This window comes from Harpia harpyja, chromosome 9, assembly GCF_026419915.1.
Source record: "Harpia harpyja isolate bHarHar1 chromosome 9, bHarHar1 primary haplotype, whole genome shotgun sequence".
In the NCBI taxonomy this organism is placed as follows: Eukaryota; Metazoa; Chordata; class Aves; order Accipitriformes; family Accipitridae; genus Harpia; species Harpia harpyja.
This window is the reverse complement of record NC_068948.1, coordinates 1,116,821-1,141,939: the sequence shown is the minus strand read 5'-3', so window position 1 is coordinate 1,141,939 and position 25,119 is coordinate 1,116,821.

Genomic DNA, 25,119 nt, shown 5'->3' with positions numbered 1-25,119 from the left:
CATTCAAATTAAAATAGTGTTTTGCCTATGTCCACAAATAAACGGCAATGGGACAAGAATAGAGAAGGGGTTTGAGGAGCGTGGGGCCAGCTCAGCCAGCTGTGGGCGGATGTTTTCACCCAACCCAGGGTTTGGCTGCCCAGGGACGGTGCTTTGCTGAGCGGATGGCACTCTGCCTGTTTTTTCTCAGCAGGGACTTAACGCCAGATGTGGCACCAGCTGGGGGTCTGCAGATGAGCCTTTCAGATCGGGTGGTGATCCCGGTGCCACCGTCAGGGTAGAGGCATCTTCCAACCACTCAACTGAGAGCATGGGGCTGGGCGTCTGTCCCCTAAAACCTCTGTCCCACAGCAGCCACCCGCAGCCTTTCATTTCTCCCAGCTGTGGGGAAAGAGGGAAAGGGACTCAGGAGCAGGATTTTCTTCTGGCATGACAGATATCTTTTTGCAATTTTTAAATTTAAAGATGAGAAAGGTGATGTCCACACTGACCATGGGGAGGTCTCTGAAAAATGCCAGGGAAAAGCTTTATAAAGTTCTTTTCTCAGTATATCCTCTAAAATCTTCTTTTTGAGTGTGTATAGTATACAGGGCAGAGGTGAATGGCACAAGGTGCACAGAGAAAGGGAGAGCCAAAACACACAACCTGGTGACTCTCCCCAGTCCTGCTGGAAGACCAGCACCGTCCCGGCGAGTTGCTGGATTGCGCTTTCTGGCACGGTGCTTGCAAGGATTGCCCAGCTAACTCTATGCAGGGAAGCCCCAGATGAAGGTGGACATGCCAAGTCCATCACTGTGAGCACCAGGCAATACATCACATCACTAGGCTTCTCCAAGGCTGGGCGTCTGGATGTCCAGCAGCCTCGTTGGAGGCACACCAGAAGTCCTGCATTTCCCTGTACAAGAAAAACCTCTTTAGCAACGTGGGTAGGAGTGCAGCTACAACGGATGGCGCCAAGCATGGGATTTGCCCCAAGAGGCAAAGAGCCTTGTTGGTGCTCTGCAATGCAAAAGTCATTTGCCACGGCTGCAGTGCACACCAGGAGCTGCACTGCTGTCCCGCTAGCCAATCCATTACCTTCTACAGCACATTAAAGGCCTTCATATTCCTGTATGAATTTAAAGTATATTATTTACCTACCTGACATACTTGAGCTCTAAGTATACTTTTATGGGTATCTGCTCTGTATTTGGCACTCCTAGCTGGAGTTTTGGCCAAATTCTGCCCGTAAGTAGATTCATTGCTGTCATTTGGATTTGTAGTGGCAGAATTTGCCCATTATTGTGTTATTTTAATTCCCTCAAGAATCTAATGAAAATTAAGTGAAAAAATAAGGCTTTCTGTATTCTATTTTCAGAATGATGGATTGATGGAAGGACAGGCGACTTAGACTTGTAGGCTGAAGATTTTATGCATATATACATAACAGATATGGAGACAGAATTTTTCCCTTATGGCAATGGAATGGTTTTGATAGTCTTCATTAAAATAGATTTGAAAATACCATTTGTTTTATGTTTAAACCTTAAATTAAATTTTTCAATAATAAAGTATGCTTATTATAACCCAATTCTATCAATCACTGAAATGAACAGCACATTGGTGGGTTCAAGCAAGTAAATAAATGTGTTATTTTATTGCATGTCAGGAAGGTTTATTGGGTAGAATTCTTCCCTCTGAACTGGTGGGTTAGAGGTTTAAGCATCATATCAAGGATTTGTACTAATGCAGAGTGCTGATCCTGCCTCTCAGTGCCTCAGACAGAGGGTGGCAGTTCAGACAAGGCATAAAAGCATGTTGCTTTCTGTCCAAGCTGGAGGTAGCATTCCCGTGGTCCCTCCGAAAAGGTGCTGCTCAGAGCCTCAGTAAAGGGTACCTCTTCACAGGTGTGGTATTTTGAGATACATGTGATGTGTGGTATTCTGCAAGGAAGTTTTCTGAGTTGTTGCTAAAGATCTTCCAGCTGCTGCATTTGTCCAGGGTCATTGTGATCATTAAACTGATTGTTTTAATAAGTGCTTGGCGAGACCTTGAATAAGAAAATAGTTTTAGATAAAATTCAAAGAGGCTACGTTCTCTGCTGGAAATAGGCATGGGTATGGAGAGCATTTTGCGCCTCAGTTCAGGGTTTCACACTGCAAAGACTTTGCAAAATTTTTCCTTTGCGCAATCAAATAATTGCCTACAGAAGGTGTATTGCTGCTGTAGGACAGGTATCCTTTCGACTGAATCGGTATGGCTGGGTGAGCCTTGAATGTTTCTGAGATGCATGTAAAAGCTTCTAGATGTGTTTGAGCTGGGCTGTAAACCTCCATGCCCCAGGTGCTCTTCTGTCTCCGCTAGGACCAAAGCAGCTCTAGGAAGGAGGCGCAGCCACTGTTCTGCTCTTGTCTGTCTGTGGTTGTTCATCCATACCCGGCACACGTCCTGTTCTCCTTCGCATCTAGGATGTGTACGGAGCACAGAAAATGCCCACAGATGGCTGCTGCTGCTGGGTGCGGACGTGGGATGGGAAGTGTCCCTCTGTTGCGTCCTGCACTCTGACACTTGCTCTGTGCACGTGGAGTTTTGCCGTCCTTACCCAGCCCAGCCCACGCTGCCTGTTCTGGTGGCGCAGGACAGACGGATTCTCGCGTAGAGCGGCTCTGTGCTGTGGCAGGCATTACGCTATGCTCGCTGGCTAACGGGCAGATGGTGCGGGTCATGGAGCATAACTCTCATTAACTCATAGCTGAAAGCCTGTGCTCTTGTATTCTGTAATACCGTGGCCTGTGAGTGCTCTGTGAAAGGAGACCCAAATAAATCATATTACAGTAGCCTGGAGAAGAGGTCACAAATCTTTTTGAAGAAGAAAAGAGCCACTTCTGGCCACTGCTGAAACATCAACTTCCACATGTATCCTGTTATAAAAAATGAATTCCATGTTGGGAAACTTATCGACGTATTTGGGCATAGCTCATAGACAAGGAGAGCTACTAACACTCCAATGACACCTTCCAGATGTTCTCCCCTCAACAATTATCCACCTTCTCCAGGCTGGCTTATTGCTCCACGGACATCCCCGGGCAGGCGGGACGACAGCTGCCGAAGGCCACTGACAGGTTTGGCAGAGGTGGGAATATTCTGGCAGGTTGAAGAAATCCTCAGTTTTTTGTGTTATCCATCATTAACATGGCTAAAATGAAAGAGTAGGGACAGAGTTCAGAGCTCGCCTCTTGTTCAAACGCGGGGAGGACATCGTCCCTTCACCCTCTCCTGGGGAAGCAGAACCTCCTGCCCAGGTGTCTGTTCTCCCAGCCTGATCACCATGTGGAGTGTGGACCTACACACACATGTGTACACCAAAGTACGAACAACTGTTAGAGGTGGTGATGTGGCAGATCATCAACTACCATGAGTGTCACGGAGAGAAAAACGTCTATGACAGGTTGAAGTCTGTTACCAAATTAATGGAAAGCATGAGAAGGTGAGAGGCACTCCCCACGAGTTATTTTAGCAATGAAGGTCAGTCCCAGTGTGCAGCAGTTAATTCAAAACCCCTGTGGTCTCACAAGGCTGCGAGGCTCCAGCCTCCAGCTTCCTGCCCCCTGGTCTCATCAACGTCCGAGGGTCTGTCCTATCTGCCAGCCCACCCAACTGTCATTTTAACGGGGCACCAGTCACTGCAGCCTTCAGGTACAAGCAGAAAGGTAAATGAATATCTTCCCCAGGAAGACAAAGTAGAAGAAAAATGTGTTTCACCGAACGACAGGTGAAATCTATTTGTAAAGATGTTTCGGAGATGAACTGCAAAAAGTGGGGCTTGCATGGGTCTTTTGTTTTTCAGAATTTAAAAAAACACAGCGAGCAGCTACAGCAAAGCCCACAGAAGTGATTACCTTGACTGTGTGAACAGTACTGAGGAAAAGGAGGTTATCAATTCAAACAAGTAAGACAATGTCTGATCTGGGCTGGCAGTTCCTGGCCCTCTCCCCACTTTTTTGTCCCTTGGGAAGTAAAAGAACTGAGAACAGAACTAAGTTTTTAAGAAAAAAAAAAAAGAAGAAAAAATTTAGATTGACTGAAACCCTCAGAATATGAGTAAGACCAACAGTCCTCAAACAGGAAATTTTTGGGGTGCAAATGTGACACTCTTTAGATTACTGTTGATTGTGTTTTGCTGTTTGTGACTTGAGGCTTATGATGTCATTTCATGTTTATCTGTGAATGAACTTGGGTATAACATAATGTGAACATGACAAAGTGTGATGGAATGCCAAAAGCTAAAGAGAAACATATGACTTCTGGGCTGAATACCTGCTTTACCCTAGTATCTAATAAGAAAAAAGCTGGGATGTGGAAACAGGGTGAACAGTAAGAAGAGAAAAAAATTTGGCACGTCTTTTGTTGAAATTCAATCCCCCCCCCCCCCCCCATGCCCAGAAACCATCTGCAAACTTTTCAATCATTTTTTAGGATACAGTGAATTTTATCATAATTTTGTCAACCAAAACCATATGTGCTTTTCCTATTGACAACATAGAATAACAAAATCATATTTGTTCAGACCACAAGGCAGGTAATAAATAACTGTGGACACACTGCTACAACTTAAGGTTTTTTTTTAAAAAGGTATTGAATATTACCAAAAAATTTAATTTGGGAGGTAAAGTAAACTTCTGAAGAGAAAACCATCTGAGAGAAAGCTTGTGGCTCAATAACTTTCCCCTTCCTGTTAGACCAATTCTAGCTCGGTGTCCTGAGGCCATAATAAAATGAGATCTTCCACCAACCGCCCCCGTCCGTGTGTGGTGTAGATGCACATGCAAACTGCAGGTAACGGTTACGGCACATTCCTGCTGTGCACAGATTCTCCGGCATTATTGCACTTGGCCGTCTGAGCTCATGCTGGCCATTGCTCTGAGAAGTTTGGATCCCTGAGGTGAAAAGATTAAATGTGAATTGAAGCAATTCACGACATGCTTCCTCCTAATACACCAGCCATGAAATATCTTTCCTTACTGATATTAGACAAGCTAATCTTTCAGGTGTGACCAAATATTGCCAGAATCATGCAAAAATCTTCACTCTAGAGCATCAGAATAGTCCTGCTCTAGGTAGGCTTTAGTGAGAAACAACATTTGCTCATTCTTTGGGTCTAAAAATACAAACATTTGGAACACAAGTAGCTGCCTAAAGCACTTCAGAGAAGTCAGCCTTTTTTGTGTGTGTGTAAGTTGAGTTGACATGAAACTCTTCCCTATCTGTGTGTGTGCGCGTGTGTGCATGGAGAAAGCTGTTGCAAATGGCAGTGGGCTCAGCTTCTAATCACCAAAATTCAAACGGGGAATATGGCACAGGTATGTTAACGATAGTAGTTAACCACTGGAAGAAGTTACCAAAGAAGCTGGTGAACTCTTTGTCTCAGGCCATCTATAACTTGGACAGGCAACTTTCCTGGTCAGTGCTTTAACAAGCCTTTGAGCTTAAAGGATGAAAATTATTACAATGCGGTTACACTGAAGTCTGGGTCAAGTGATGTGAAGAAAAAATCTATGAATCCATGTATAGACAAACATATGGTTTTAATACGATTATATATATTACATTAATAAACATGCAATTGTCATTGTGTTAGCAGTGATAAACAGCCTTAGTTTTTTATAGCAATGCCTTATTAAGATTGACCTGGGGACTTGGTTGGATCTCCGCCACTTGACTTTGCACAATTGCTCCTTACCTGTGCGTTAAAGTGGATGCAGAAAAGCTTGCGCTCCGCTGCAAAGTGCTCTGAGATCTGACGATGAAAAGCTACAGCTGAAGTTCCCGTATTAGAAATGTTATTGCCTTCTCCTTGCTGTATTCATTTTAATACAGTACTTTGTCACTCGTCGTCATTAGCCACAGCATTGGATTCTGCCAGATTGTTTTCATTTTTTTTCTATATAACAATGAGATAAACAGAAAGACATAATCTTTGGTCTGAAGAATTTACTATTAAAACTATCCTTATTTATTATAATAATACCTCAAGACTTAAGCTGAGTTGTGGCCTCGGGGTGTCGCGTGCTACATGATCAAGCAGGAAGACAGAAAGTTTGCCTCGAAACCTTCCCCATCTAAATGGCACAAAGAAAAAGGAGGAAAGTCATATAATTTTACAGCAATGATAATGATAAAATAATTAATAGACTTTGCAGGTCTTTAAAGCCTTCCTGCTAAGTTCTTGATGATCTTAACAAATAATCAATTAAAGCCTTCTGAGATTAGTGAGCATTATTATCCCTGTTTTATGGATTAGGTGACTGAGGTACAAAGGGATTAAATTCTCAGCCCTGTACCTTCCGCCCGGGTCAGCCCTCCTCCTGCCTCAAACCCGCTTACACTGGTGTAAGTGCCAGCACACAAGAAGTCACAAGAGCAGGTTCTGAAGCACTTTTTAGGGTGACACATGGGAGAAAGTTGGAGGGAAACCTGGCTGTTTGGAGTCTGCTCTTTTATCCGTTAGTTAATACCTTCACCTGTTTTAACCTGATTTCTCAGGGCGGTTGCAGCCAATCCCAGTTTTGAAGTCGTAGTTAAAAACGTAATGATATTACTACAATACTGAAAGGAGAAAATTGGAGATTACATACGGTGTTTGGGAACCTTTGCTGCAATGCTGAGACCCATTTAACAGACGACAAGAGTGTACTTCTCCAGAAAATAATGATGTAGCTGAAGATTCAGTTAAGAGTCAACAAAAACACCATCACTGCTGCTGCTTTCCTCAGTCAGTGCGCATGGAGCAGGGAGTGCTTCAGGGAAATGGTGCTTTACACGTGGCTTCTCTAAAGCTTGAGGTTGTAGGACCTCCGAAAATCTCTCTTCTTACAGATGAATCCAAGCCCAACTCATCTCACATGCTGGTTGGAGAGATCCAAGTTGCTGTCATGTTTAGAGCACAAACCCTACAAAAAGTGGGTGTGAAAGGCTCCACCAGGATTAGTAATCATCTCCGCCTTTCTTAATTCCTGTGACCTGGTGTAACTGTGGAAGGAAATCAGCGCTTCCTTGGGAGCACCGAGGAGGTCCCCTTCACCAAGCAGAAGGTGCCCATGCCGCCTTTCGGCAGTGACCTTTTCAGCCCTGCTTGGTGCCTGTGAAGGAGCAGCTGCCTGCTGCTGGGAAGGTCGGAGCTGTGCTTTCATCCCGTCCTACCCCAAAGTGTCAGCCCGGGGACAACTGCTGAAGAGGATCGGTAGTGGCAGGAGGTTGTGGAGAGCATGTTTGAGAGGTGAGGAGTCCCGAAGTGTGTGTCCCTCTGGCTGCAGGCTGGTCAAGGTGGCCAAGTGTTGGGCAGTGATGTGGTGAAGGTGTTTTCTGAAGTGAGACAAGATCCCTGCGTAGCCTGGGTCTCCTCCTGCTGTAGCCAGTGACAGATAGATGTTGTGCATCTCTGCTTGCCGCGGTAGGAGTCGGCGACTCCGCAGCCACTGCTCTGCGGCTGGAGCCAGGGTGATGCCACTACCCTGCAGAGCAGGCTCGGCTGTGACCAGATTGCCCTGCCAGGTCCCTTGCCCCAAAGGAGACCTTCTGGTGATGATGCACCTCCTGCTCTGAGCTGTGTGCATCCGATTAGAGACACCTCTCACCTCCTGAGCTGTGACAAACTACCTTTGGGTCCAACATTTAACCTTCTGCACAGCTGCTCCAAGGAAGTGAACTTTCTTGTTGAACTTATTACACCGCAAAAGAGGTTGTTTGACATATGCTTTAGTTAGCAAATCAGTGTCTCCAGGAGATTTCGGGGAAATGTGGCAACTGTCTGACTTGTGAAAGATGCATTGGAAATATCCAAAAGTTTTGGTGCCAAATGTAGCAGAGAGGGTTTTTTTTCTCTCCTCCAACAGATGCTGTATTTTCCATCCCTTTCACTGTTTTTGAAAAGAATTTCTTCTGCCTCTTTCTTTATGTGGAAATGAAAGACAATGCTTGGTCTGTTCCAGAAACATGGTCCATTTTCTTAGAAATACTAGATATTCAAGACAAAGCACCTGTGCCCCAGGTTTCCTTTTGGGCAAATTGAAAGGGAGGACATATGTTCTGTTTTGCAGTGAAAATTACACATTTTTTATTTCTGAAGAGGTCTCATTAACACCTAATTTCCAGGTGAAGGAGCAACTTGTTTTTCCTTACTTTTTGAACACTGAATAAGGGGTATTTCATAACTATTTTCTGTAACGTGCTTGAACCTGTAGGATCCATGACTTCTTTCGTAACTCATCTCCACCTATCTCTTTGTCAGATTGTAAATTCAAGCAGTTGCTACCAGCCTCCTTTTTTCTCTTCAATGTTTTAATGTTGCATCTAATATTTAACAAGCATAGAAATGATGAAAATGCTACTGAATGTGCGACACAGGACTGTGAATTGAATTTAGGTTGCTAAGAATCCTTGTTTTTAGCAGAGATTGGTGGTGGGTTTGTGTCATGTTGTTTTGTTTTTAAACCAAAACAGAAACCACTCCAACAGCACTAGAGGAACTTTAAGAGGCTATATGCTTTGCAGGTCTAGGTGCTAATAAACACAAGAACCCTATTCTCAGTACACTTTAAAGAAAAACAAGATTGCAGTTTCTTTCACAGCTGCCTCAGCTGGGAGGCCAGAGTTTTAAAAAAGCACCTTCTGCATTCAAAAACCAGAATGCAATTCCATCAGGGCAGCTCCTACACGTGAGCATGGGGTACAGTGCTAACAGGGTGAGGGCCAGGAAGGGAAGCTTAGTTAAAGAAAGTGCTACTTAAAGTAAATGCTAATGATTTAAAATGTTATTCCTTCTGTGCTTTTAGAGAAAAGGGGAAAAAAAAGTAAAAAAAAAAAAAAAAAAAAAAAAAAGTAATAAAGGCTCCCAGCCTGTACCTCATCTCCAGTCACTCCCGTGAAATTCCCAAGAGAGCATCCAGGCTCCCCTCTCCCCCTCTTTAAATATGGTGGACCTGGAACCACTTACAAGAGAGGCTTAATAAGAGGCAAATGTGTTTTATATTTTGTATCTTGTTAAGTGAAAAAAGATGGATTCTCACAAGTAGTCTCCTGGTGCAGATTTGAGTGGTCTATGCATGCAAATGTTGTGATGCTTCGTCTGCTAGCATCCCGTTCCAGTCCCCCTTGGCCATTTAAAATCTCCCCCCCCCCAGAGCAAGCAGAGATGAAATTGCTTCATTTGTACAATGGATCTGCAGATCTAGGAAAGTTGTTTCTATCTGATTTGCTGATAATTTACTCCTCATTTTATTTTTTTTTCCTTTTTCTCCCCCCCCGCTGCCTTAGAAAGAAAACAGTGTCTCAGCTCACATCTCTTCCCTAAGGAGGGAGGAATTGTTTCACTGGGCTGAGGGTATGATTGAAAGCAACTGAAAAAATTAAAAAAGACCTACACAAAGATGGCACATTTATTAGAGGACAAGGAAACCCCTTTGTATCTGAAAACTAATAGTAAAATTCTTAATTTACATTCCTAATTGCTGAAAAATCTGCTAGAAAAATATAAATACTGAAAATATACAGTATGTTATGTGAAGGTGTGTGTTGAACAGCAAGATATATTCCCCCTCTGATAATCATTTTTATGACCTTTTGGTGCAAGATAGTGCCATGCTTACTGTCTGCTTTCACTATTCAGTGTTGAGGAAACGCATTATATTTGTCTTTGATCCAGAGATCTGGATTGCTAAAACTGATGGCCACAATTAAAGACAGTCCTGTTGAAAACCTGACCTCTGTCTGCTCTCAACTTCATGTAAACTTTTCAATATGGATGTAATTTAGTATTAAATTACCCATGCTTTATTGCTTTTTAGCACAGCTCTGTCCTGTTGCCTTTTGAAAATATAAAGAGTAACATAAAAGAAAAATCGCAGTGCATCTGCTTAATTATGTAATTATATACTTGTTTTCCTACATTTAGAAACCTTTTTGGATGCGTCGTCTATAGAAAAGCCATAATACTTGAGATGGATTGCTTTTCTGTGTTCTCCAAGCATATCCAGAACAAAACGTGTAACTGCAGTCGAGAGTTTTGCTGTCTTGAAGAGCTTGCGTTGAAGCGTGCTCCTTTTTTTAGGGCAGCCCATTAAGCCCATGAGGTTTTTTTCCCAGACCTTAAACATGACATCAGCCTGTGATTTCCACTCTGTGGTCTTGTAGACTTTCTGTTTGAATGAGGACTAAACTCCTCAGCTTTAGGAGATCATGGAAATCACAGACAACGTGATTGGAAGAGACTAGGAGGCATCAACTGATCTCTTGCCGCTTCTAAAAAGGAAAAAAAAAAAAGTGGAATTTAGTGGCCGGGAGTCTACGGGCTCCTGTTATCTTGTGCCAGCTGCTACTGTGTCAGTGCTGGTGCCTCCAGCCAGCTCCTCCCTCATCTGTCCGCTGAAGGTCTCGGCACACCGGAGCCGCGCTCGCTGTTGGTCGGGTGTCTCGATCCTTGGCCGTCCCCTCCAAACATCCTTCACCTGTATCTCCTTAGCAAAACATCGAGTGCTTGATCCGTCGTGCCTTCCTCCAGACACTCAGGGATCCCACATGTGATCCTGAAATGATAATTTTCCTGTGGCTGTGGCCTTCATGTGTGGCATAACACGTTTATTAGCAGACAAGAAAATTACTGTACATCCTAAAAACAGAACTAAAATTGCTCCCTTCTGCTCGCTGCTTCAGGGCTTCTCCAGCCTTTTTCGCTGTTGCTCGGTGTTTCTGGCCCTTTCTTCTCACTTCATCGCTTTACAGTTTATTTTGCAGTTTGCTTGGTGCAGCAGTATTAACCTGGCTAGCCACAGTTAGTTCCATCTTCCCCGTCATGAGGAGAAATCTCTGTACACCTGGTCCTTGGGCAAATACCCCCAAAAAGACGACTGTGCATTGATTACTGGTTTTGCACCTACTTATGTTAAAAGATGGTGGGCTGCCTGCTGGTTACAGTGCTGCTCACAGGCAAAGCAGTCTCTTCTTTAATTCTTTAGATATGTGCAACATCTTCTTTACAGGATACTGTTATCTGATACCATAAAATGCATTTATCTGCATTCAGTCAAGAGCTCCATTTTTATCTAGTAAACTTCATTGGAGACTGCGTGTCAAATGCACCTAACCTTGCCCAAGAAAAGGCAACGATGGCATCTTCTGGGATGCTACCCCGTTGAATAAAGGGGGAATGCGCCTTCCTGGGAGACCATCCCTATGAAGGCATGGAAGCGCGATGCAGGGCTGCTGTGGCACAACAGCCTTTCTGTGAGCAACACTGACGTGGCCGAGACATCTGTTTTCCCTCAGTCTGTGACACAAGGAGGAGATTAAATCAAAGGTGGGTTTTGTGCTGTTTGAGCCTATGTGGGAGATGGCACTGGTCCAGGCGGTGCTGGGGAAGGAGCCGGCTCCTGCTCAGCTGGGAACCCATGAGCGTCGGGATTGCCAAAGAGCTGGAATCTGCTGTGAGGATGGTATTTCTCAGGGCTTTTATTATTTCACAAGTATTTGTAAGTCTCTAGTGCCTTTTAAGTATGAAACGACTGGTGAGGAAATTCCTTTGCTAAACTCCTTATATCACTATTACTTTGGCCAGTTGGGATATACAAGATAAGGGATGGTCTAGGCACGTCCCTTGGGTGGAGGCTGTGAGCACGGGCAAAAGCTCCAGGGGTGAAGCAGTGGTGTTTTCTGAATCAGCAGCAAGACTGGGTCATTGCAGGTCCCAACCAGCTTCTCCCAATTCTCCATGCCTTGTAGACACAAAGCTAGAAACTGGAGATGGGTGAAATCGAGCCACCTCTCTCTTGGCAGCTGCCGGTGCTCTACATGGCTAGAAGTCCAACCCAGTCAGGTCACTGCCTGAAGTGATGGAGACACTTCCCAGTCATTATGTTGTAGCAGGTTGTTGTTCTTGCTGATATGGTTTGTCCTGTTGCTGCATAAATTGTAATTTAGATGTTTTAAATGAGATTACAAGTATGTTTTAATGCATCGTTAATGCAGTCTATACGCATTGCATAGGGCTTGTGCACCCACAGCCCCATTCTCCCACGTGGCTGGGTCTGGGAGGTCTCCTCTTTGCAGGAGTAGTGCCACTTTCCACCTGTGGGAGTGGGGTGTTGGGGTGCGAGTGGGGTAATACCTGCTCACTTGGATGCGGTGTGAGGTGTGCAGCAGGAGGCAAACAGCCACAGCTACTGGCTGCTTCAAAGACAAGTAAAAGAGGAGATATTTTATTTTATTTTCAGAAATATTACGAGAACTGCACATTTCCCTCTAGACTCTGCCATGTTAAATGTATTATGGAAAAATTTTTCTACCACAACCATTCAGATTCTAAAGTGAATAAATAAACAGGTATCAAAACACATCACCCAAGGGAGGTAAATGTGATTTATTAGAGACTTAAAATATAAAATTATAAGGTTAAAAATCATTAAAAATGAATCTAACAGGTGCAGTAATAAAAGAAGAGTTAAAGGTGTTTGCAGCCTAATCTAGTTGTATCTATTGCCTTTTCTCTCACACTGCCTTACTTTGATCCTCTTCTCCTTTAAGAACAAATGCAGCTTTACCCAACTAATGATTTATTTATAACTTTTTTTTTGTAAAAATTGCATCCACCAGAAAAAAACACACACTGCATGGAATTTTATTGACTTCCATGCAAAAATATAACTGCAGACTATCCAGAAACTGATAGGAGTAGGTTTTATATCTTATCTAGCTTTTCTTACATATTTATTTTTGCAGAGGTTCATTTTGTTGGTTGAGAGCACTCACAACAAAAGCAAAACCAAACAAATAAAAATCTACCTACAGGTGATTCCCCTGACCCCGCCAAGCTGTTGTTTGAATAAGGGTCCATCATTTTTTTGTTTAGTCATGTGTCATCTATCTCCCTCCTGTTGCGTATCTTTGCTCATAGTACTTTATCTTTACAGGCATGCAGCAGGTATACAGGAGCACATAAAACTTATGGGCAGGTATTGAGAAGCAATATGCAACTGTGACAACTTGAAAATACAATTATCTCCCTTACTGAGACCCAGATGAGGTCTCTATTTCCCAGGAGAGTGAAACTATGAATGACTTCCAATGCGAAGGCGCTTCTAGAAGTTTCACGTTGCCATTAATGCTTGTTATTCGTCTTCCCAATGTGCATGTTGGCGGGCAGTGACCGCGGTGGTGATGTTGGCGTTGCCTGTAGGATGATGGGAGAGGTTGGCAGCATCCTGCACTGCGCGCTGGTGATGTGAGGAAAGCACATAAAGCTAATTAAGCTCAGGACCAAGAGACGTTTGAAAAAAAGCTTCACTCACACTTTTTTCCCAGCTAAAAATGGTGTTGTGAGGAAATGGAATTTTTCACCTAAATATCTGTCTTGATTGAAAATCTTTGACCTTTAACATGAAAAACAACAACTAATTTTTGAAAGCAGATTTTTTTTTTCCATTTTTGATTAAACGGAGCCAAACAATTATTTTTGTAAATGGACTGGGTTTTTTTTTTCCACACAAAAAAGGGAGAAAACGCTTTCTGACAAGCTTTAATAAAAAGGCAGTTAAGGGGATGTTTTCTCATGTGGATTCCATTTCCTGGGATGCTGAGCCCAGAAGCACAGAACCTGTGCTGTCTGCGGGCTTTTCATCTGGAGGGTTTGCATGTGTAGCTCTGTAGCTAAGAGGAAAACATGGGAGCGTTTTGAAGAGTAAAATCTACAAACAGCTTAGTGGTCTGAAGGTAAAGTCGGTGCACGTGTGAAACTTAATGGAGAGCTAATGGGGCTTTGGAGAGAAAGGAGTGCATAAATTATACATTTAGCGTTTTGGGGGTTTGATGGTGGAAGTGTGGTGCAATGCTTAGCTGTCATCTGGAAAAAAGGCAAGGCTGTGAAGTAATTTCTGTGAGGATGTTGGTGCAAAATAACCCTTCTACCTCCTCATCGGCATTCGGAATAATAAATATGTGACAGAGCTGCAGGCTTCAGCCTGGAGGGTGCCAGGCAGGGGGTGAGGAGATGGCGCAGGGAGCCGGGCGTCAAGAGGTGCTTTGCCGGTGGACCAGGGCTGCTGGGGAGGCTGGTGGGCTCAGCGCTGGGGTTTGTCCAGGATCCGTGGGTGACCCCCTCCAACAGCAAACCTGCCTCCCGTCAGGGAACAGGCACCACGGCCAGCGTGGGCGAGGCGTTGCCCACCAGCGTAGGCTGTTGTCTCCTTTTCCTGGAATTTGGACATGGGACTTCTTATTTCTTTTTTTTTTGGTGTGTGTGTGTGCTCTCTGGTAGAGGAAACCATGACTGGGGAGCTGACAGCATCTGCCTCTTCTCCCCCTAACCCAGTACTCTGTCCTGCGTTAACAGACCAGATGCTTCAGAAAAGGGAACATGAAATGTTGAGTAAGACATGTGCAACCATCTGCCCATATACTCTTTTTCCTCTTGATTCCCTATAATAAGTGAATTAAACCACAACTTGTATGAGGTAGTTTTTATTTTACTTTATTTTAAATTGTTACCATTAACTACTATAATTCTGCATATTTTTTAATATTAGCATAAATATCTACTCCATTTTTGCATCGGTCTGTGTTCCTCTGCTTGGCGTGTTCAGTGTCAGGGAGTTCCCAAGTTTAATTTGCATTTGTCAAAGAAATTCCCCTTATTGGTTTCAAATGCATCACCTTTTAATTTCATGGAGGATGCCCAGGTACTCGTGTTATGAGATAGCCCAGAAGCAGCTGATCTACCCCCTGTAGGTTATTCATTATCTTATACGCTGTTATTATGTCTCCTCTTATTTATTGCCTAGTTAAGGTTAAAAAAAGTCTTTCAATCTATGGTCGTATGAGAGATTTTCCATATCCCTAATAATTCCTGATGGTTTGCTCTGAATCACCTCTAGTTATACAATATTATTTTTTAAATAGGATGGTCACTACTATACATTACAGCTGAGAATAGTTGATTTACATGTCTTACACATTATTTTCCCATATTATGTAGCATCCTAATGTATTGGTTTTTCTGACCAAGATATTTCAGCCTTATTGATCCTAGCATCCCATCCTGGTAACTTCTCGCCTTCAAGCCTAGCCAAAACGCAGCAGCTGCCGTCCCTGCCTGCCCTGTTACTCAGTCCTGTCATTTCTACCCTTCCAGTTTCTTCACTGGTTTCCTCTTGCACTGTCGCAAAGCTTGGGTTTGCTGCTCTGCTCCGCACAACGCGGTCCCAACCACTCTGCTCTGCTGCCCACAGCTGCTGGCTTGGAGCTGCTGCCGCCTCCTGACATCTCTCTGTGCCTTCCCTGCCGTTTCCTCCAGTCCTGGGAGCTTCTTCTCGCTTCAGTACTCAGGTTGCTTCTCCTTTCTTCATTAAGTCTCTTCTAAAAAAGTTAGTTCTTTGGTGGGCCGCGCAGGCTCTGATCTGTGCCACTGAGATACTTTCATCATCCTTCAGTGCTGAAGCAGAACTTAAAAATGATAAACTAAGTGTCTGATCCTGCAAACAGTTACACGTGCGAGTCGTCTTGTTGACTTCAAAGGAACTGCTCACATGAGTAAAGTCATGTATTAAGATATTTTCAGTAATGAAAATTCCTTAGGGTTTGGTTCTTTTTTTGTGTGTGTTAGTAGCACCGAACAGAATTTTGTGCCTCAATTGCTCATTACAATTTGAAGGGTTACTTAGGTGCTTTAAATTTAGATAGATGCCTACCTGTCTCTCTGAACTACTTCTAAATGCTAAATACTGCCAGTCCTGACACAAGCAGTTGGAGCGAGCCCGTGTCTGCGGTGGGGAGGGGGAGCCTGTCCTGGTTCGACAGCAGGTGACGGACACGGGTATGTGAGGATGAGTAAGCAGCAGAAGTGTATTTATTGTCATCTGTCTTCATTTAAAGTGAGTCCTGCTAATTTTTGGATATCAAAGAAAATGCAAAGACTCTTTTAGGAAGAGAACTGCTAAGTCTGGCCCCAGGTCAGTCCCAGGCGGGCAGGGAGGACATATCAGCCCGACATGGGGACCGTCGCTCCCGGCGTCGGGCAGGTACCTCTTGGTGCTCAGGGCACCTGTCCTGTGCCCCAGTTTGCCCAGCCCTGGACCATGGCTCCCTGCCTGGCACTGGGGACGGTCCCTCAGTCTCCCCTGTCCCCTGCAGACAGTCAGTGCTCAGGTGGCTGTGCTTCCCAGGTGGGCACCAGCAACATGGCTGGAAAGTTAGAGCAGCCACTACTCACCCGTGAGCTGAAGCTGTAAAAGGGGGGAGGCTTTAAGGCGATGCTTTTCCCCCATCTTGCTCTCGGTTTTAGCTGCCCCAGGTGTACGTGGCCATCGGCATTGGTGATGGTGACAAGGGAAGTCAACTGTTTGCGCCGATTTCTCTGGAGAACTTTTGAGAACCCTGGTTAGGATTGCTCTTCATTCACGTGACTGCATTTCCTTCTTTTCATTGTAATGGGGGCATGTGCAGGTCTTTTTTTTTTTTGCCTCCTATGTGCAGTTGGAAAGGCAAAGGGGTAGGTTTTAAGGCAATACAGAGATAGGTTGAAATTAATAAACAGGGTGGGCGTTTGTACTGGGGAATGAGTACATACCCAAAGAATCAGAATCAGACCATCCCCATCTGTACACAAAGCAGTTTTGTTCGTCTTTATTTTTAAACTGTGCAATTTCTTACAATGTAGGAAGTACGTTTTAAATGTAGATACGTTTCTAATTTTGTCTATGCCTATGAAACTCTCAAAGGTGGGGTGACGGAATACAGGCATAAGTCCTGGTGGTTGCTCTCTTCTTCCTTGGAGGCTCCTTGCCTTGTTTGACACAGTAGCAATTCCATATGGCATTTTTTGAAGTACTTGTAATAGTTGGTGTGTACGTTCGTACTTCCTTGGATGAAACATTTTGAAACTAAAATGACTCATCTACAGGACTGAAGCTGAGCAATAAAGCTTTTTCTGAGACCCGCTAGTAACTACTTTTAACATTTTTTTCTGGAATTTAAAATACTGTTTTCCATCATGGAATGGAACACCAGGTTTCAGTTGCCTATTAGCTAGCAAACCTGTTGTCTAGCACATTGCTGAATTTGGCCTGCCTCTTCCTTCTTAATATTTTCAATGAATTTCAGGAATTTTAGTTTTTCTGGGTTTTTGTTCTGCCATTGCACATTCAGTGCTCATGGCACAACTGAGCAAGACATCTTTGCTCTGTCTTGGGTCAGAAGCATCTGGTGGGTTTTAAAACTGACTGAAGCTTCATTACCTTCTTTGCCCATATACGAATTTATTCTATTGCCGATCATACACCAGATCAAGTGACACTGTCAAAGAACTATTAATTCCTATTATGTGGTTTGGCCCCTTTCATAAAGGAACACCCCACGGCAGTAACTTGCACAGCAGTTCCTGCAGAGTTTCATCCTGCACGGGGCCAGCTACACAAGCGTGGGCTGGAGAGTGGCGAACACTGGGTCCAGCGTCCATCTTCACGAACGCAATTTGTGGGGAGGAAGGTGGCGAAACCATCCCCGTCAGCCCTGGGGCTGCAATGCCCTTTGTCTTATTCTGCCAAATTCAGCCCTTGGCAGGGGGAGGTGGGTTTTGCTGGGGGTCCGCGGTGCCCTGGAGTCGCTGCTGGCCGTTTGCTCGCCGGGGCAGGGGATGCCAGCGCAGCCCTGCTCGGTCCAGGAGCCCGTATAAACGCGTGCCCCGTGGGACGCAGGGGCTGTCCCGTGGGCGTTGTGCACGGCCTGTGACATCTAGCTGGCCACAAGGATTTTGTTTTGCGCTGTTCTGTCCTGAGAGCAGCCAGCAGCGCGATACGGGGAGCGTTTCTATCTGGGGGGGACTTGCAAAGGCATCAGGCTGCAAGATGGGCAATCAGTTGCCCCTGCGCGTTTTCGGTTGTTCTCATTTTCTGGCTGCTGAGGTAGTGCTTAAGCCTGGACCTGTGCTGCTGCTGCCTCCCACCGCAGGAATGCCCGCAGCCGCCAGCCTCCACGCGTGACATCACACGTGTTTTTGTATTAGCGGCTTCTTCCGACTCTATTCAATGATCAAACGAGAGAAGACGGGGTTTGAGATGGAAAAGCGCACACAGCTGAACTCCCAGTAAAGCCCATACAGAAAATAAAATCACCTCAAGAGGAAAGGTGTATTCCCCCCCCCCCGCCCCGCATGTTCTCCGCACCAGCGTGCTCAGGGCCGGGATGAGCGTGGCTGCGTCCCCACGGCTGCGCGGGTGGCTCCACTAGCGGGGCTGCAGGGCTCGGGCACCGCACGCTGCTCCACCTGCCCGGCACCCACCGTGCGCGGGGAGAGCGGGGGCTCCCCTGCAGCTACGGCTCTGCTTGGGGGGCACCGAGAAAGTGTGCCGTGGACTGTCATACTGGAACTATTTCCCAAGGTTGCCAAACAGAGCAATTCTGTAATTATGCCGATTGCCTAATTTGTACTGAAATTCTTCTTTTTTTTTCTTTTTGTGGTGTCACATTTCTCTCTCTTTTTTTTTTTTTTTTAAAAAGAGTATTTCAAAGGGGTATAAAGCACAGAATAAAAAAATGCTAAGTTATGTCGTGGAAATTAAGTGTGTATAATGGAAGATAAATTTCCAGTTTTTATCAGGAAGCAAAATTTGACTTCATTGGTTTGCGTAATTTTTTGGTATGAGTCGAGCAATTGAGGCTAAGATGTCTGTTTGATATTTAGGGAAAGATTTGATGCTTTAATAAGGGAATCCTCTGCCTCCCTCATCCATCATTCGTCATCCTCATCCATCCACACACCACTGTAAATTTGTCAGAGCCTTTTCCATATTCAATACTTGTATAAATAATGGCCGTTGTGAACAGAAAAAAGGAAACGTGCATTTTCTATTTCTGTTCTGTCTCCAGTCATAGACGTGGAAATGTTTAGCAGGTTTTTGCTTTCAAAATACCCCTGTTCAGATCATATAATATAATTGCATAAGCAAAAGTGCATTCCAGTGTTGCCCCTTATTGTGGTTGCTACTTGCCAAAAAAAATGAGTTTGTGAGCTTTTCTATAATATATGAAACAGCCTGTGCTTCATTACTACGCGCTTTTATCCTACTTCATCATGTCTTCCTTCTTTTCTGTGCTATCTTAGGGATTATGCAGCTTCTCTGCAATATTCTGAAATTAATCAAACCAAGCAAAACCTCATGCTATATTATCCATCACTGGAGGAGAATGATTTCCACAATCCAGGCAGCTTTACATTGTTTTGTCCAGGGGCTGCAGCAGAATTCTATTAACCAGAATACACTAGAAATTTGATTTCTCACAAAACGCATTTGTTAAATATTCGCAAACAGCAAATTTTTAGATTTGATAGCAAATATAACCCTAATCACATTTCTTTTTCTCTTATTTTAATTAGGAAGTGGACAAGCATAATGTCCACTTTTTTCTGTGAATTTTCACCCACCGAACAGCTGCCGGGTGCTAATGCAGAAGCTTTGCTATGCAATGAGATATGTAAAAACTTAATGGATGCTTACCCAGACTATTTTATATTTCGTCTATTATATAATCAAGCTCTACAAGTAATTTCTTTCAATAAATTAGTAACCATACTGCAGATTGCAGACACTTAGTTTGATTGAAAGTAATAAAGGGAGATTATCCATAGAGTTCGTTGAATGGCGGTTCTGACTTGACCCACTGCCCGGAGAGATAAGAATTAATCTTATAAACCTCTCCACACTTCCACCCGCTCTGATCCGCCGAACAACGGCCGTTCGCCCCCCTTTGTTCTGGGGCAGCCCTGGCTGGGCAGAGGGACCCCAGTTCGGGGTGGGCTGATCTGGGTCACGCGAATACTACAGACAATTTCTGAACGGCGATGTGTTATAGTGATGGTGGTACCCAAAATGCACAGATGGTGCAGCTGGTCCTCAAACAACGTGGTTGCAAAGGCTGTGAAATGTCTGCCCGGCCTCATACGGCACCACATGAGTGCATAGGAAGTGTAAAGGTGAAAGTTGGAGACGAAAAGAGGTATATGACTGTTTAACAGGCACAAGTACTTATGCAACAGACTTTTTTTCTCTCTTAGATTAAGTTAAAGTCTTGGTACTGGACCTGACTTGCACATGGGCATATCTGCTCTGGTAATTCAGGTTACACCTGGTAGCTTGGACCAGGTGATCGTTGTAGGTCCCTTCCAACTGAACTATTCTATTCCATTCTATTCTATTCTAAACTCACCAGCTGCAAGGATTTTCTTCTGAGGAAAGACACTAAAAGGGGAAATAACAACAACAGCTACTGCACAGTTTACCACTGGGAACTGTCTGGAAGAAGCTGAATGGAGCTTTAGGTAACTCCAGTTGATACAGAGCTGCTATGTAGGTTCAAATAGTTTCTGCACTTGGAAGTGTTTGTACCATTTTTCTTTCCTCTCCTTCTGCCCACGAGTTTCTTTTTGAGCCCTATGCTGCCACAGATTAATTTTTTTTCCAGGTATCTTACCATGGTCAAAGGTATTTCCTCTCTCCAAATGGCATGTTAATGAGTGCTTCCACAATTACTGAGGATAATGTCATTAATTTATTTTGTACAGCTTTTGCTAATAACCGTGAGCTGTTTACTTGTAATGATCCTGACTTCTCACCTCCTTCTCGGCATCTTTGGTGTTGAGTGTTATATTAAGTGGGGAAAATGAAAATGCCTTTAAATAACAGAACTGAACCACTCTGGGCATTTGGGGAGCGATAGTTGCTGGGGAGCGAAACTGACCACAAGCAGGGGGAAAGGGGCAGAGGAAAGGCTTGGGGTGTATCTGGAGGGGGACAGGGAGGACACCGAGCACAGCCTTTGCCCATACAGTCAACGCCCAAGCCCAGGAGAGAGGCAGAGCAGTTTCCTTAGGGGAGAGGGAGACAGATAAGAGCTGCTTATGTACATTCCTTCACTTGTGAAATTAGACGGTCATGCTTTTTTCTCTTAGCTTGTCGATACACAGAAATGGTATGCTTATGCTTCGTGTTATGATGACGGTGACACAGGCAGTATGGAGGGTAACGGCAGGTAAAAATTGAGCTGTAGTCAGATATGCAACGTAACTGCCAAAGAGATGAGCTGAGAGGGTGTGCTTGCTGTTTTGTGTTTGTTCCTTTGTTGTGAAATAAAACACCGATGTTTTCAATTCACGTAGAAACTATCAAACTGCAGCTCCCTTCCCTTTTTCCTTTCCTGAATTTGTGACTTCTGCTAAAATTAAGAGATTAGGACAGCATAAATCTGTTATTTAACTGTCTCAACCCTCAGAAAAAATAGTATGCTTCTCTCTTTATTTCATGCTTTCCATTAAGGATGTACACTGCTGTGGAAGGACTTCAGTAACTAGTGAATGATGACACTTCAGAAAAAATGTTTAGCTGCCAATGCAAAGATAAACAAGAATAGTGCAACTTTACTGCATTTTCCAGCTGAAATAGCACCATAGCCTCTTGCCACACCAAAAGCAAGACCCTGCGGACAAATAACCGTCATCATAAGTCAGTGTTGTGGAGGTGAGGGCAGGGGTTGGCTTTTCTTTTTTTTTTCCCTGTCGCCAAATTTCCCTCTCCAGCTAGATAGCCTGAACTTGTCTGACATTATCCATCCTCACACACAGACCAGCCACTCTCGCTCGCCTCATTATACATTCTGCTGGTGATAATACCACTGGGTTAATGCACCAGCTTTCACATCTGCAGACATCAGTTCACAACCTGATATGCCTACAAGTGAAATGAGGGTGATGGTGACCTCAGACAGATCCCTGGTGGATATTATTTCATATCAAATCATATAGTTACTCATTGATTCAGTGGGTAGTTTTTGCTTGGATGCCGAGGAATAAGGTCGAGTTCTGCAGGTTTTGGATGCTCTCAGGTGAATTCAGGCAAACATTGGGCATTTCCCAGCACTCAGAAAGTCATGAAGGAACACAGAGAGAGCCTTCTCCTACCATGGCTGGGTGCAACACTCCCAAATCCTTATCTCCACAAGGCAGATGGACAGATGCAGATATAGATGCGTAACTTCATGCTGCTCACGTACAACGCCAGAAAGGGGGATCATCCCATTGCTATGAATTTGGAGTGACAATGATAAAGTGAATTATTGGGTGAACTGGAAGCCATTGTGTGAGTCACATTTGGTGGTTCCCCTGTTTCATACAGGCAAACACAGTTCCACACTTCTCTCCACATGTTTGCTTATTATATTTATGCCACGGTGGGATGAGCTCTTTTTCATTTATTCTTTAAAAAAGAGTAACAAACCCCACCCCAAACCGCAGTTCATTGACAAGCTGCACTGAACATCAGGGTATGAGACTAACATTCGTGACAAAGCCAGACTTGGGGGTAATGTGATATTCAGATATTACTATGCAAATAACAGGTTTAAGTTCTGTCTTTCTCAAGACCCTGTGGGTGCATTGCTTTGGGTTAAAAAAATACAAAAAGGTCAAGCACCATTGAGCTGGCCTCAGAGAGTAAACAATTATTTTAAACGCCATGGTGTACTCACTTTCAACAAGAGAGCTTCTGCTTGCAAGCCATACAGTAGCATTCAAGTATTTAGGTCTCCTTAAAACTGTTTCTTCCCCCACTTGTGTTAATACAGATATTAAGCCTAATAGTATCTACTTAGCATAAACAAGAAGATAAAAATGATTTCTGTGATTGAAATGTTGTTATTTAGCATTAAGCATCTTCATACTCTCATGTGTTTTGCATTTTAATCCACTCTGTGCTTGGTTTTGGGATTGATAGATTAGTTTTAATCCCCTGTCTAATAGTGGAGTACTGGTGAGATTTATTAAACAGGCAGGGTTTGGTACTTGGATTTAAGAGGACTCACATGCACTGTTCATGCATATTAAATTTGGGAAACCACCGGTTCAGTTTATAAAGGGCTGTGATGTCCTTTATCACTGAGTGTTTCTGTTGTGCTTCACTAGCTCAGTAAGCCTTTATATTTCTGAAATGGAACATTTTTGATGGTTCCTTCCCACTGCATAAATCTAACATTCCAGAGATACGTTTTTGACTGTTAAAGTTATTATTGAAATTCCATTCATTTTATCCTGAGTTTGTGTTGTTCCTCTCCTCCTTGGTTCGGAAGCACTGAAGGTTGGGCAAGCATCCCACCGCACTTTGGGATGCGAGGGCTGCAGCTGTGGGTGCCGAATTAAGGGGCACTGGAGGCAAGGCAGATGCTCACAAATGCTTCCCCTGCCCCTTCATTAGCAGTTTATTGACTTAATTTTGTAGCTGTGTGTGACAGAGGCTGTTGGTGTGGTTGTGTTGTGGTGTGTGCATAGATGCTCTTCTGCACTAATAGGTTTGACTTGGTTGCCCGGGACTGACCTTGCTGGTGGAGGTGGTGCTTCCAGTGATGTCTTCCTCAGCATGTGAGCTTGAGGATAACATATGATGGATGTGACCAAAATGTCGAGAGTGTGCACTGGCTAAGAAGGGCAATCTTGGAGAAAAACACTTATTGGAAATCTTTTCTGGAGAAGCCTATGTGCTCCACTGGCTCTGGTCATTGACTATCTCTCAGTGTGTCACCACCTCTCCCTGATGCGTCCTGGTGTCCAGAGCCGAACGTCTTGGTTCGCTCTCTGCTGGAACCCACTTCCCATGTTCGCTGTATTTCAGGAAACAAATAAAAAGTGCTGTATGGTGATTAGAATGTGAAAATGACTCCTGTGTGGGTTTTACTGTTGCACTGGGAAAAGCAGAAGCTTGATAATAGTTAAAAACCCACTGAAAACTTCAAACCCACCTAAATTACAAATTCATGCCCTATCAGTGGAAGATGAGTTGACTTAATTTGCGGTTTTACTGGTTAATATACCATTAATGCTGTAATACTAGTAAGGCTGTGAGAAATGGGGGAAATTTACTTTTTTGTTAATGTAATTATAGGATTGCTATATAAAAGTTATTAACTGCAGAAGTGAAAACTAGGAAAAATGAGTTTAAATTTAATGATAAGTTAAAGAAACCACTAAAAGCTTTTTGCAAGAAGATGCTTTGTTATTGTAGGTTTGCTTCTTTAGCTAACCTCTATTTTTGATTTACCAAATAAATATGAAAAGCAGATATTGCAAATACAAGTGACAGCAGTTGTAATCACCAGCTTAGGAACTCCCGTATTTGATTAGAACACAGATAATAAAACCCAAAATCTTTCTGGAATTTTACTTGGTCATTGGGAACTGATCAGTCCTGTGAACTAAAGGAGAATATCAACACTTAGGTTTAAGATCTGGTAATGGAAGATGGAGTTTTTTATAAACTTTAACTGAAAAGAAATTATGTGATATGCTGGATAATTGACAATACTTTTCTACCTCAGTTAAACCAAATTTTTTATTCTGCATATGACATAAAAAAGGATAAAGAAGGCAAATACGCAGTTATTTGTTCCCACCCCTTCCTTTTTATTTTCTTTTTTCCTAATGCAAGAATCCAGGCAGTGACACTGCAAGGTGGCGAATTTAAACAATGATGTTTTCACATAATGTGCTTTTAGCCCTTGGAATTCATTGCCACAAGATGTTGATGCAACAAGATTGAAAATATTAGATATTTTATTTTATGGCTAACGAGAACATCCATGCTAATATATATAATTTCAATTAAATAATCAAAATTCTACTGCTCCAGGACATAAGACAATCCCTAACCAATGGTAATGGGGAGGGAACTCCCCTGTGGCCATGTTATTTCATAATTATCAGCTGCGAGGTTTCTTGCCCATTTCAGTGTGAGGATACTGAACAAAATTAACCATTTGGAGCGTGTGAGAGTAGGATACCACTTGGTTCACCAGCTTTTTGTGTTCCTCAGGAAAAACACCCGTTTGCAGTGCAGGGGTTTCATGGGACCCTCATTTTGTGTATGCGAAATTTCAGAAAAGTCTGCAGTTATGACGTTGTCAGATGGCTAGAAAATCACTTGATATCTTTTTTCCAGTTTTCCCTTCATGCATATAGCTTTGGCAATTTAACACAATTTGGTATGTTAAAAGAGAAAAAAAAAGGCTACTGTGTAAGGAGATGCTGTAGCCTCTCCCGTGTGGGTCCGTGCTGTCCCTTGC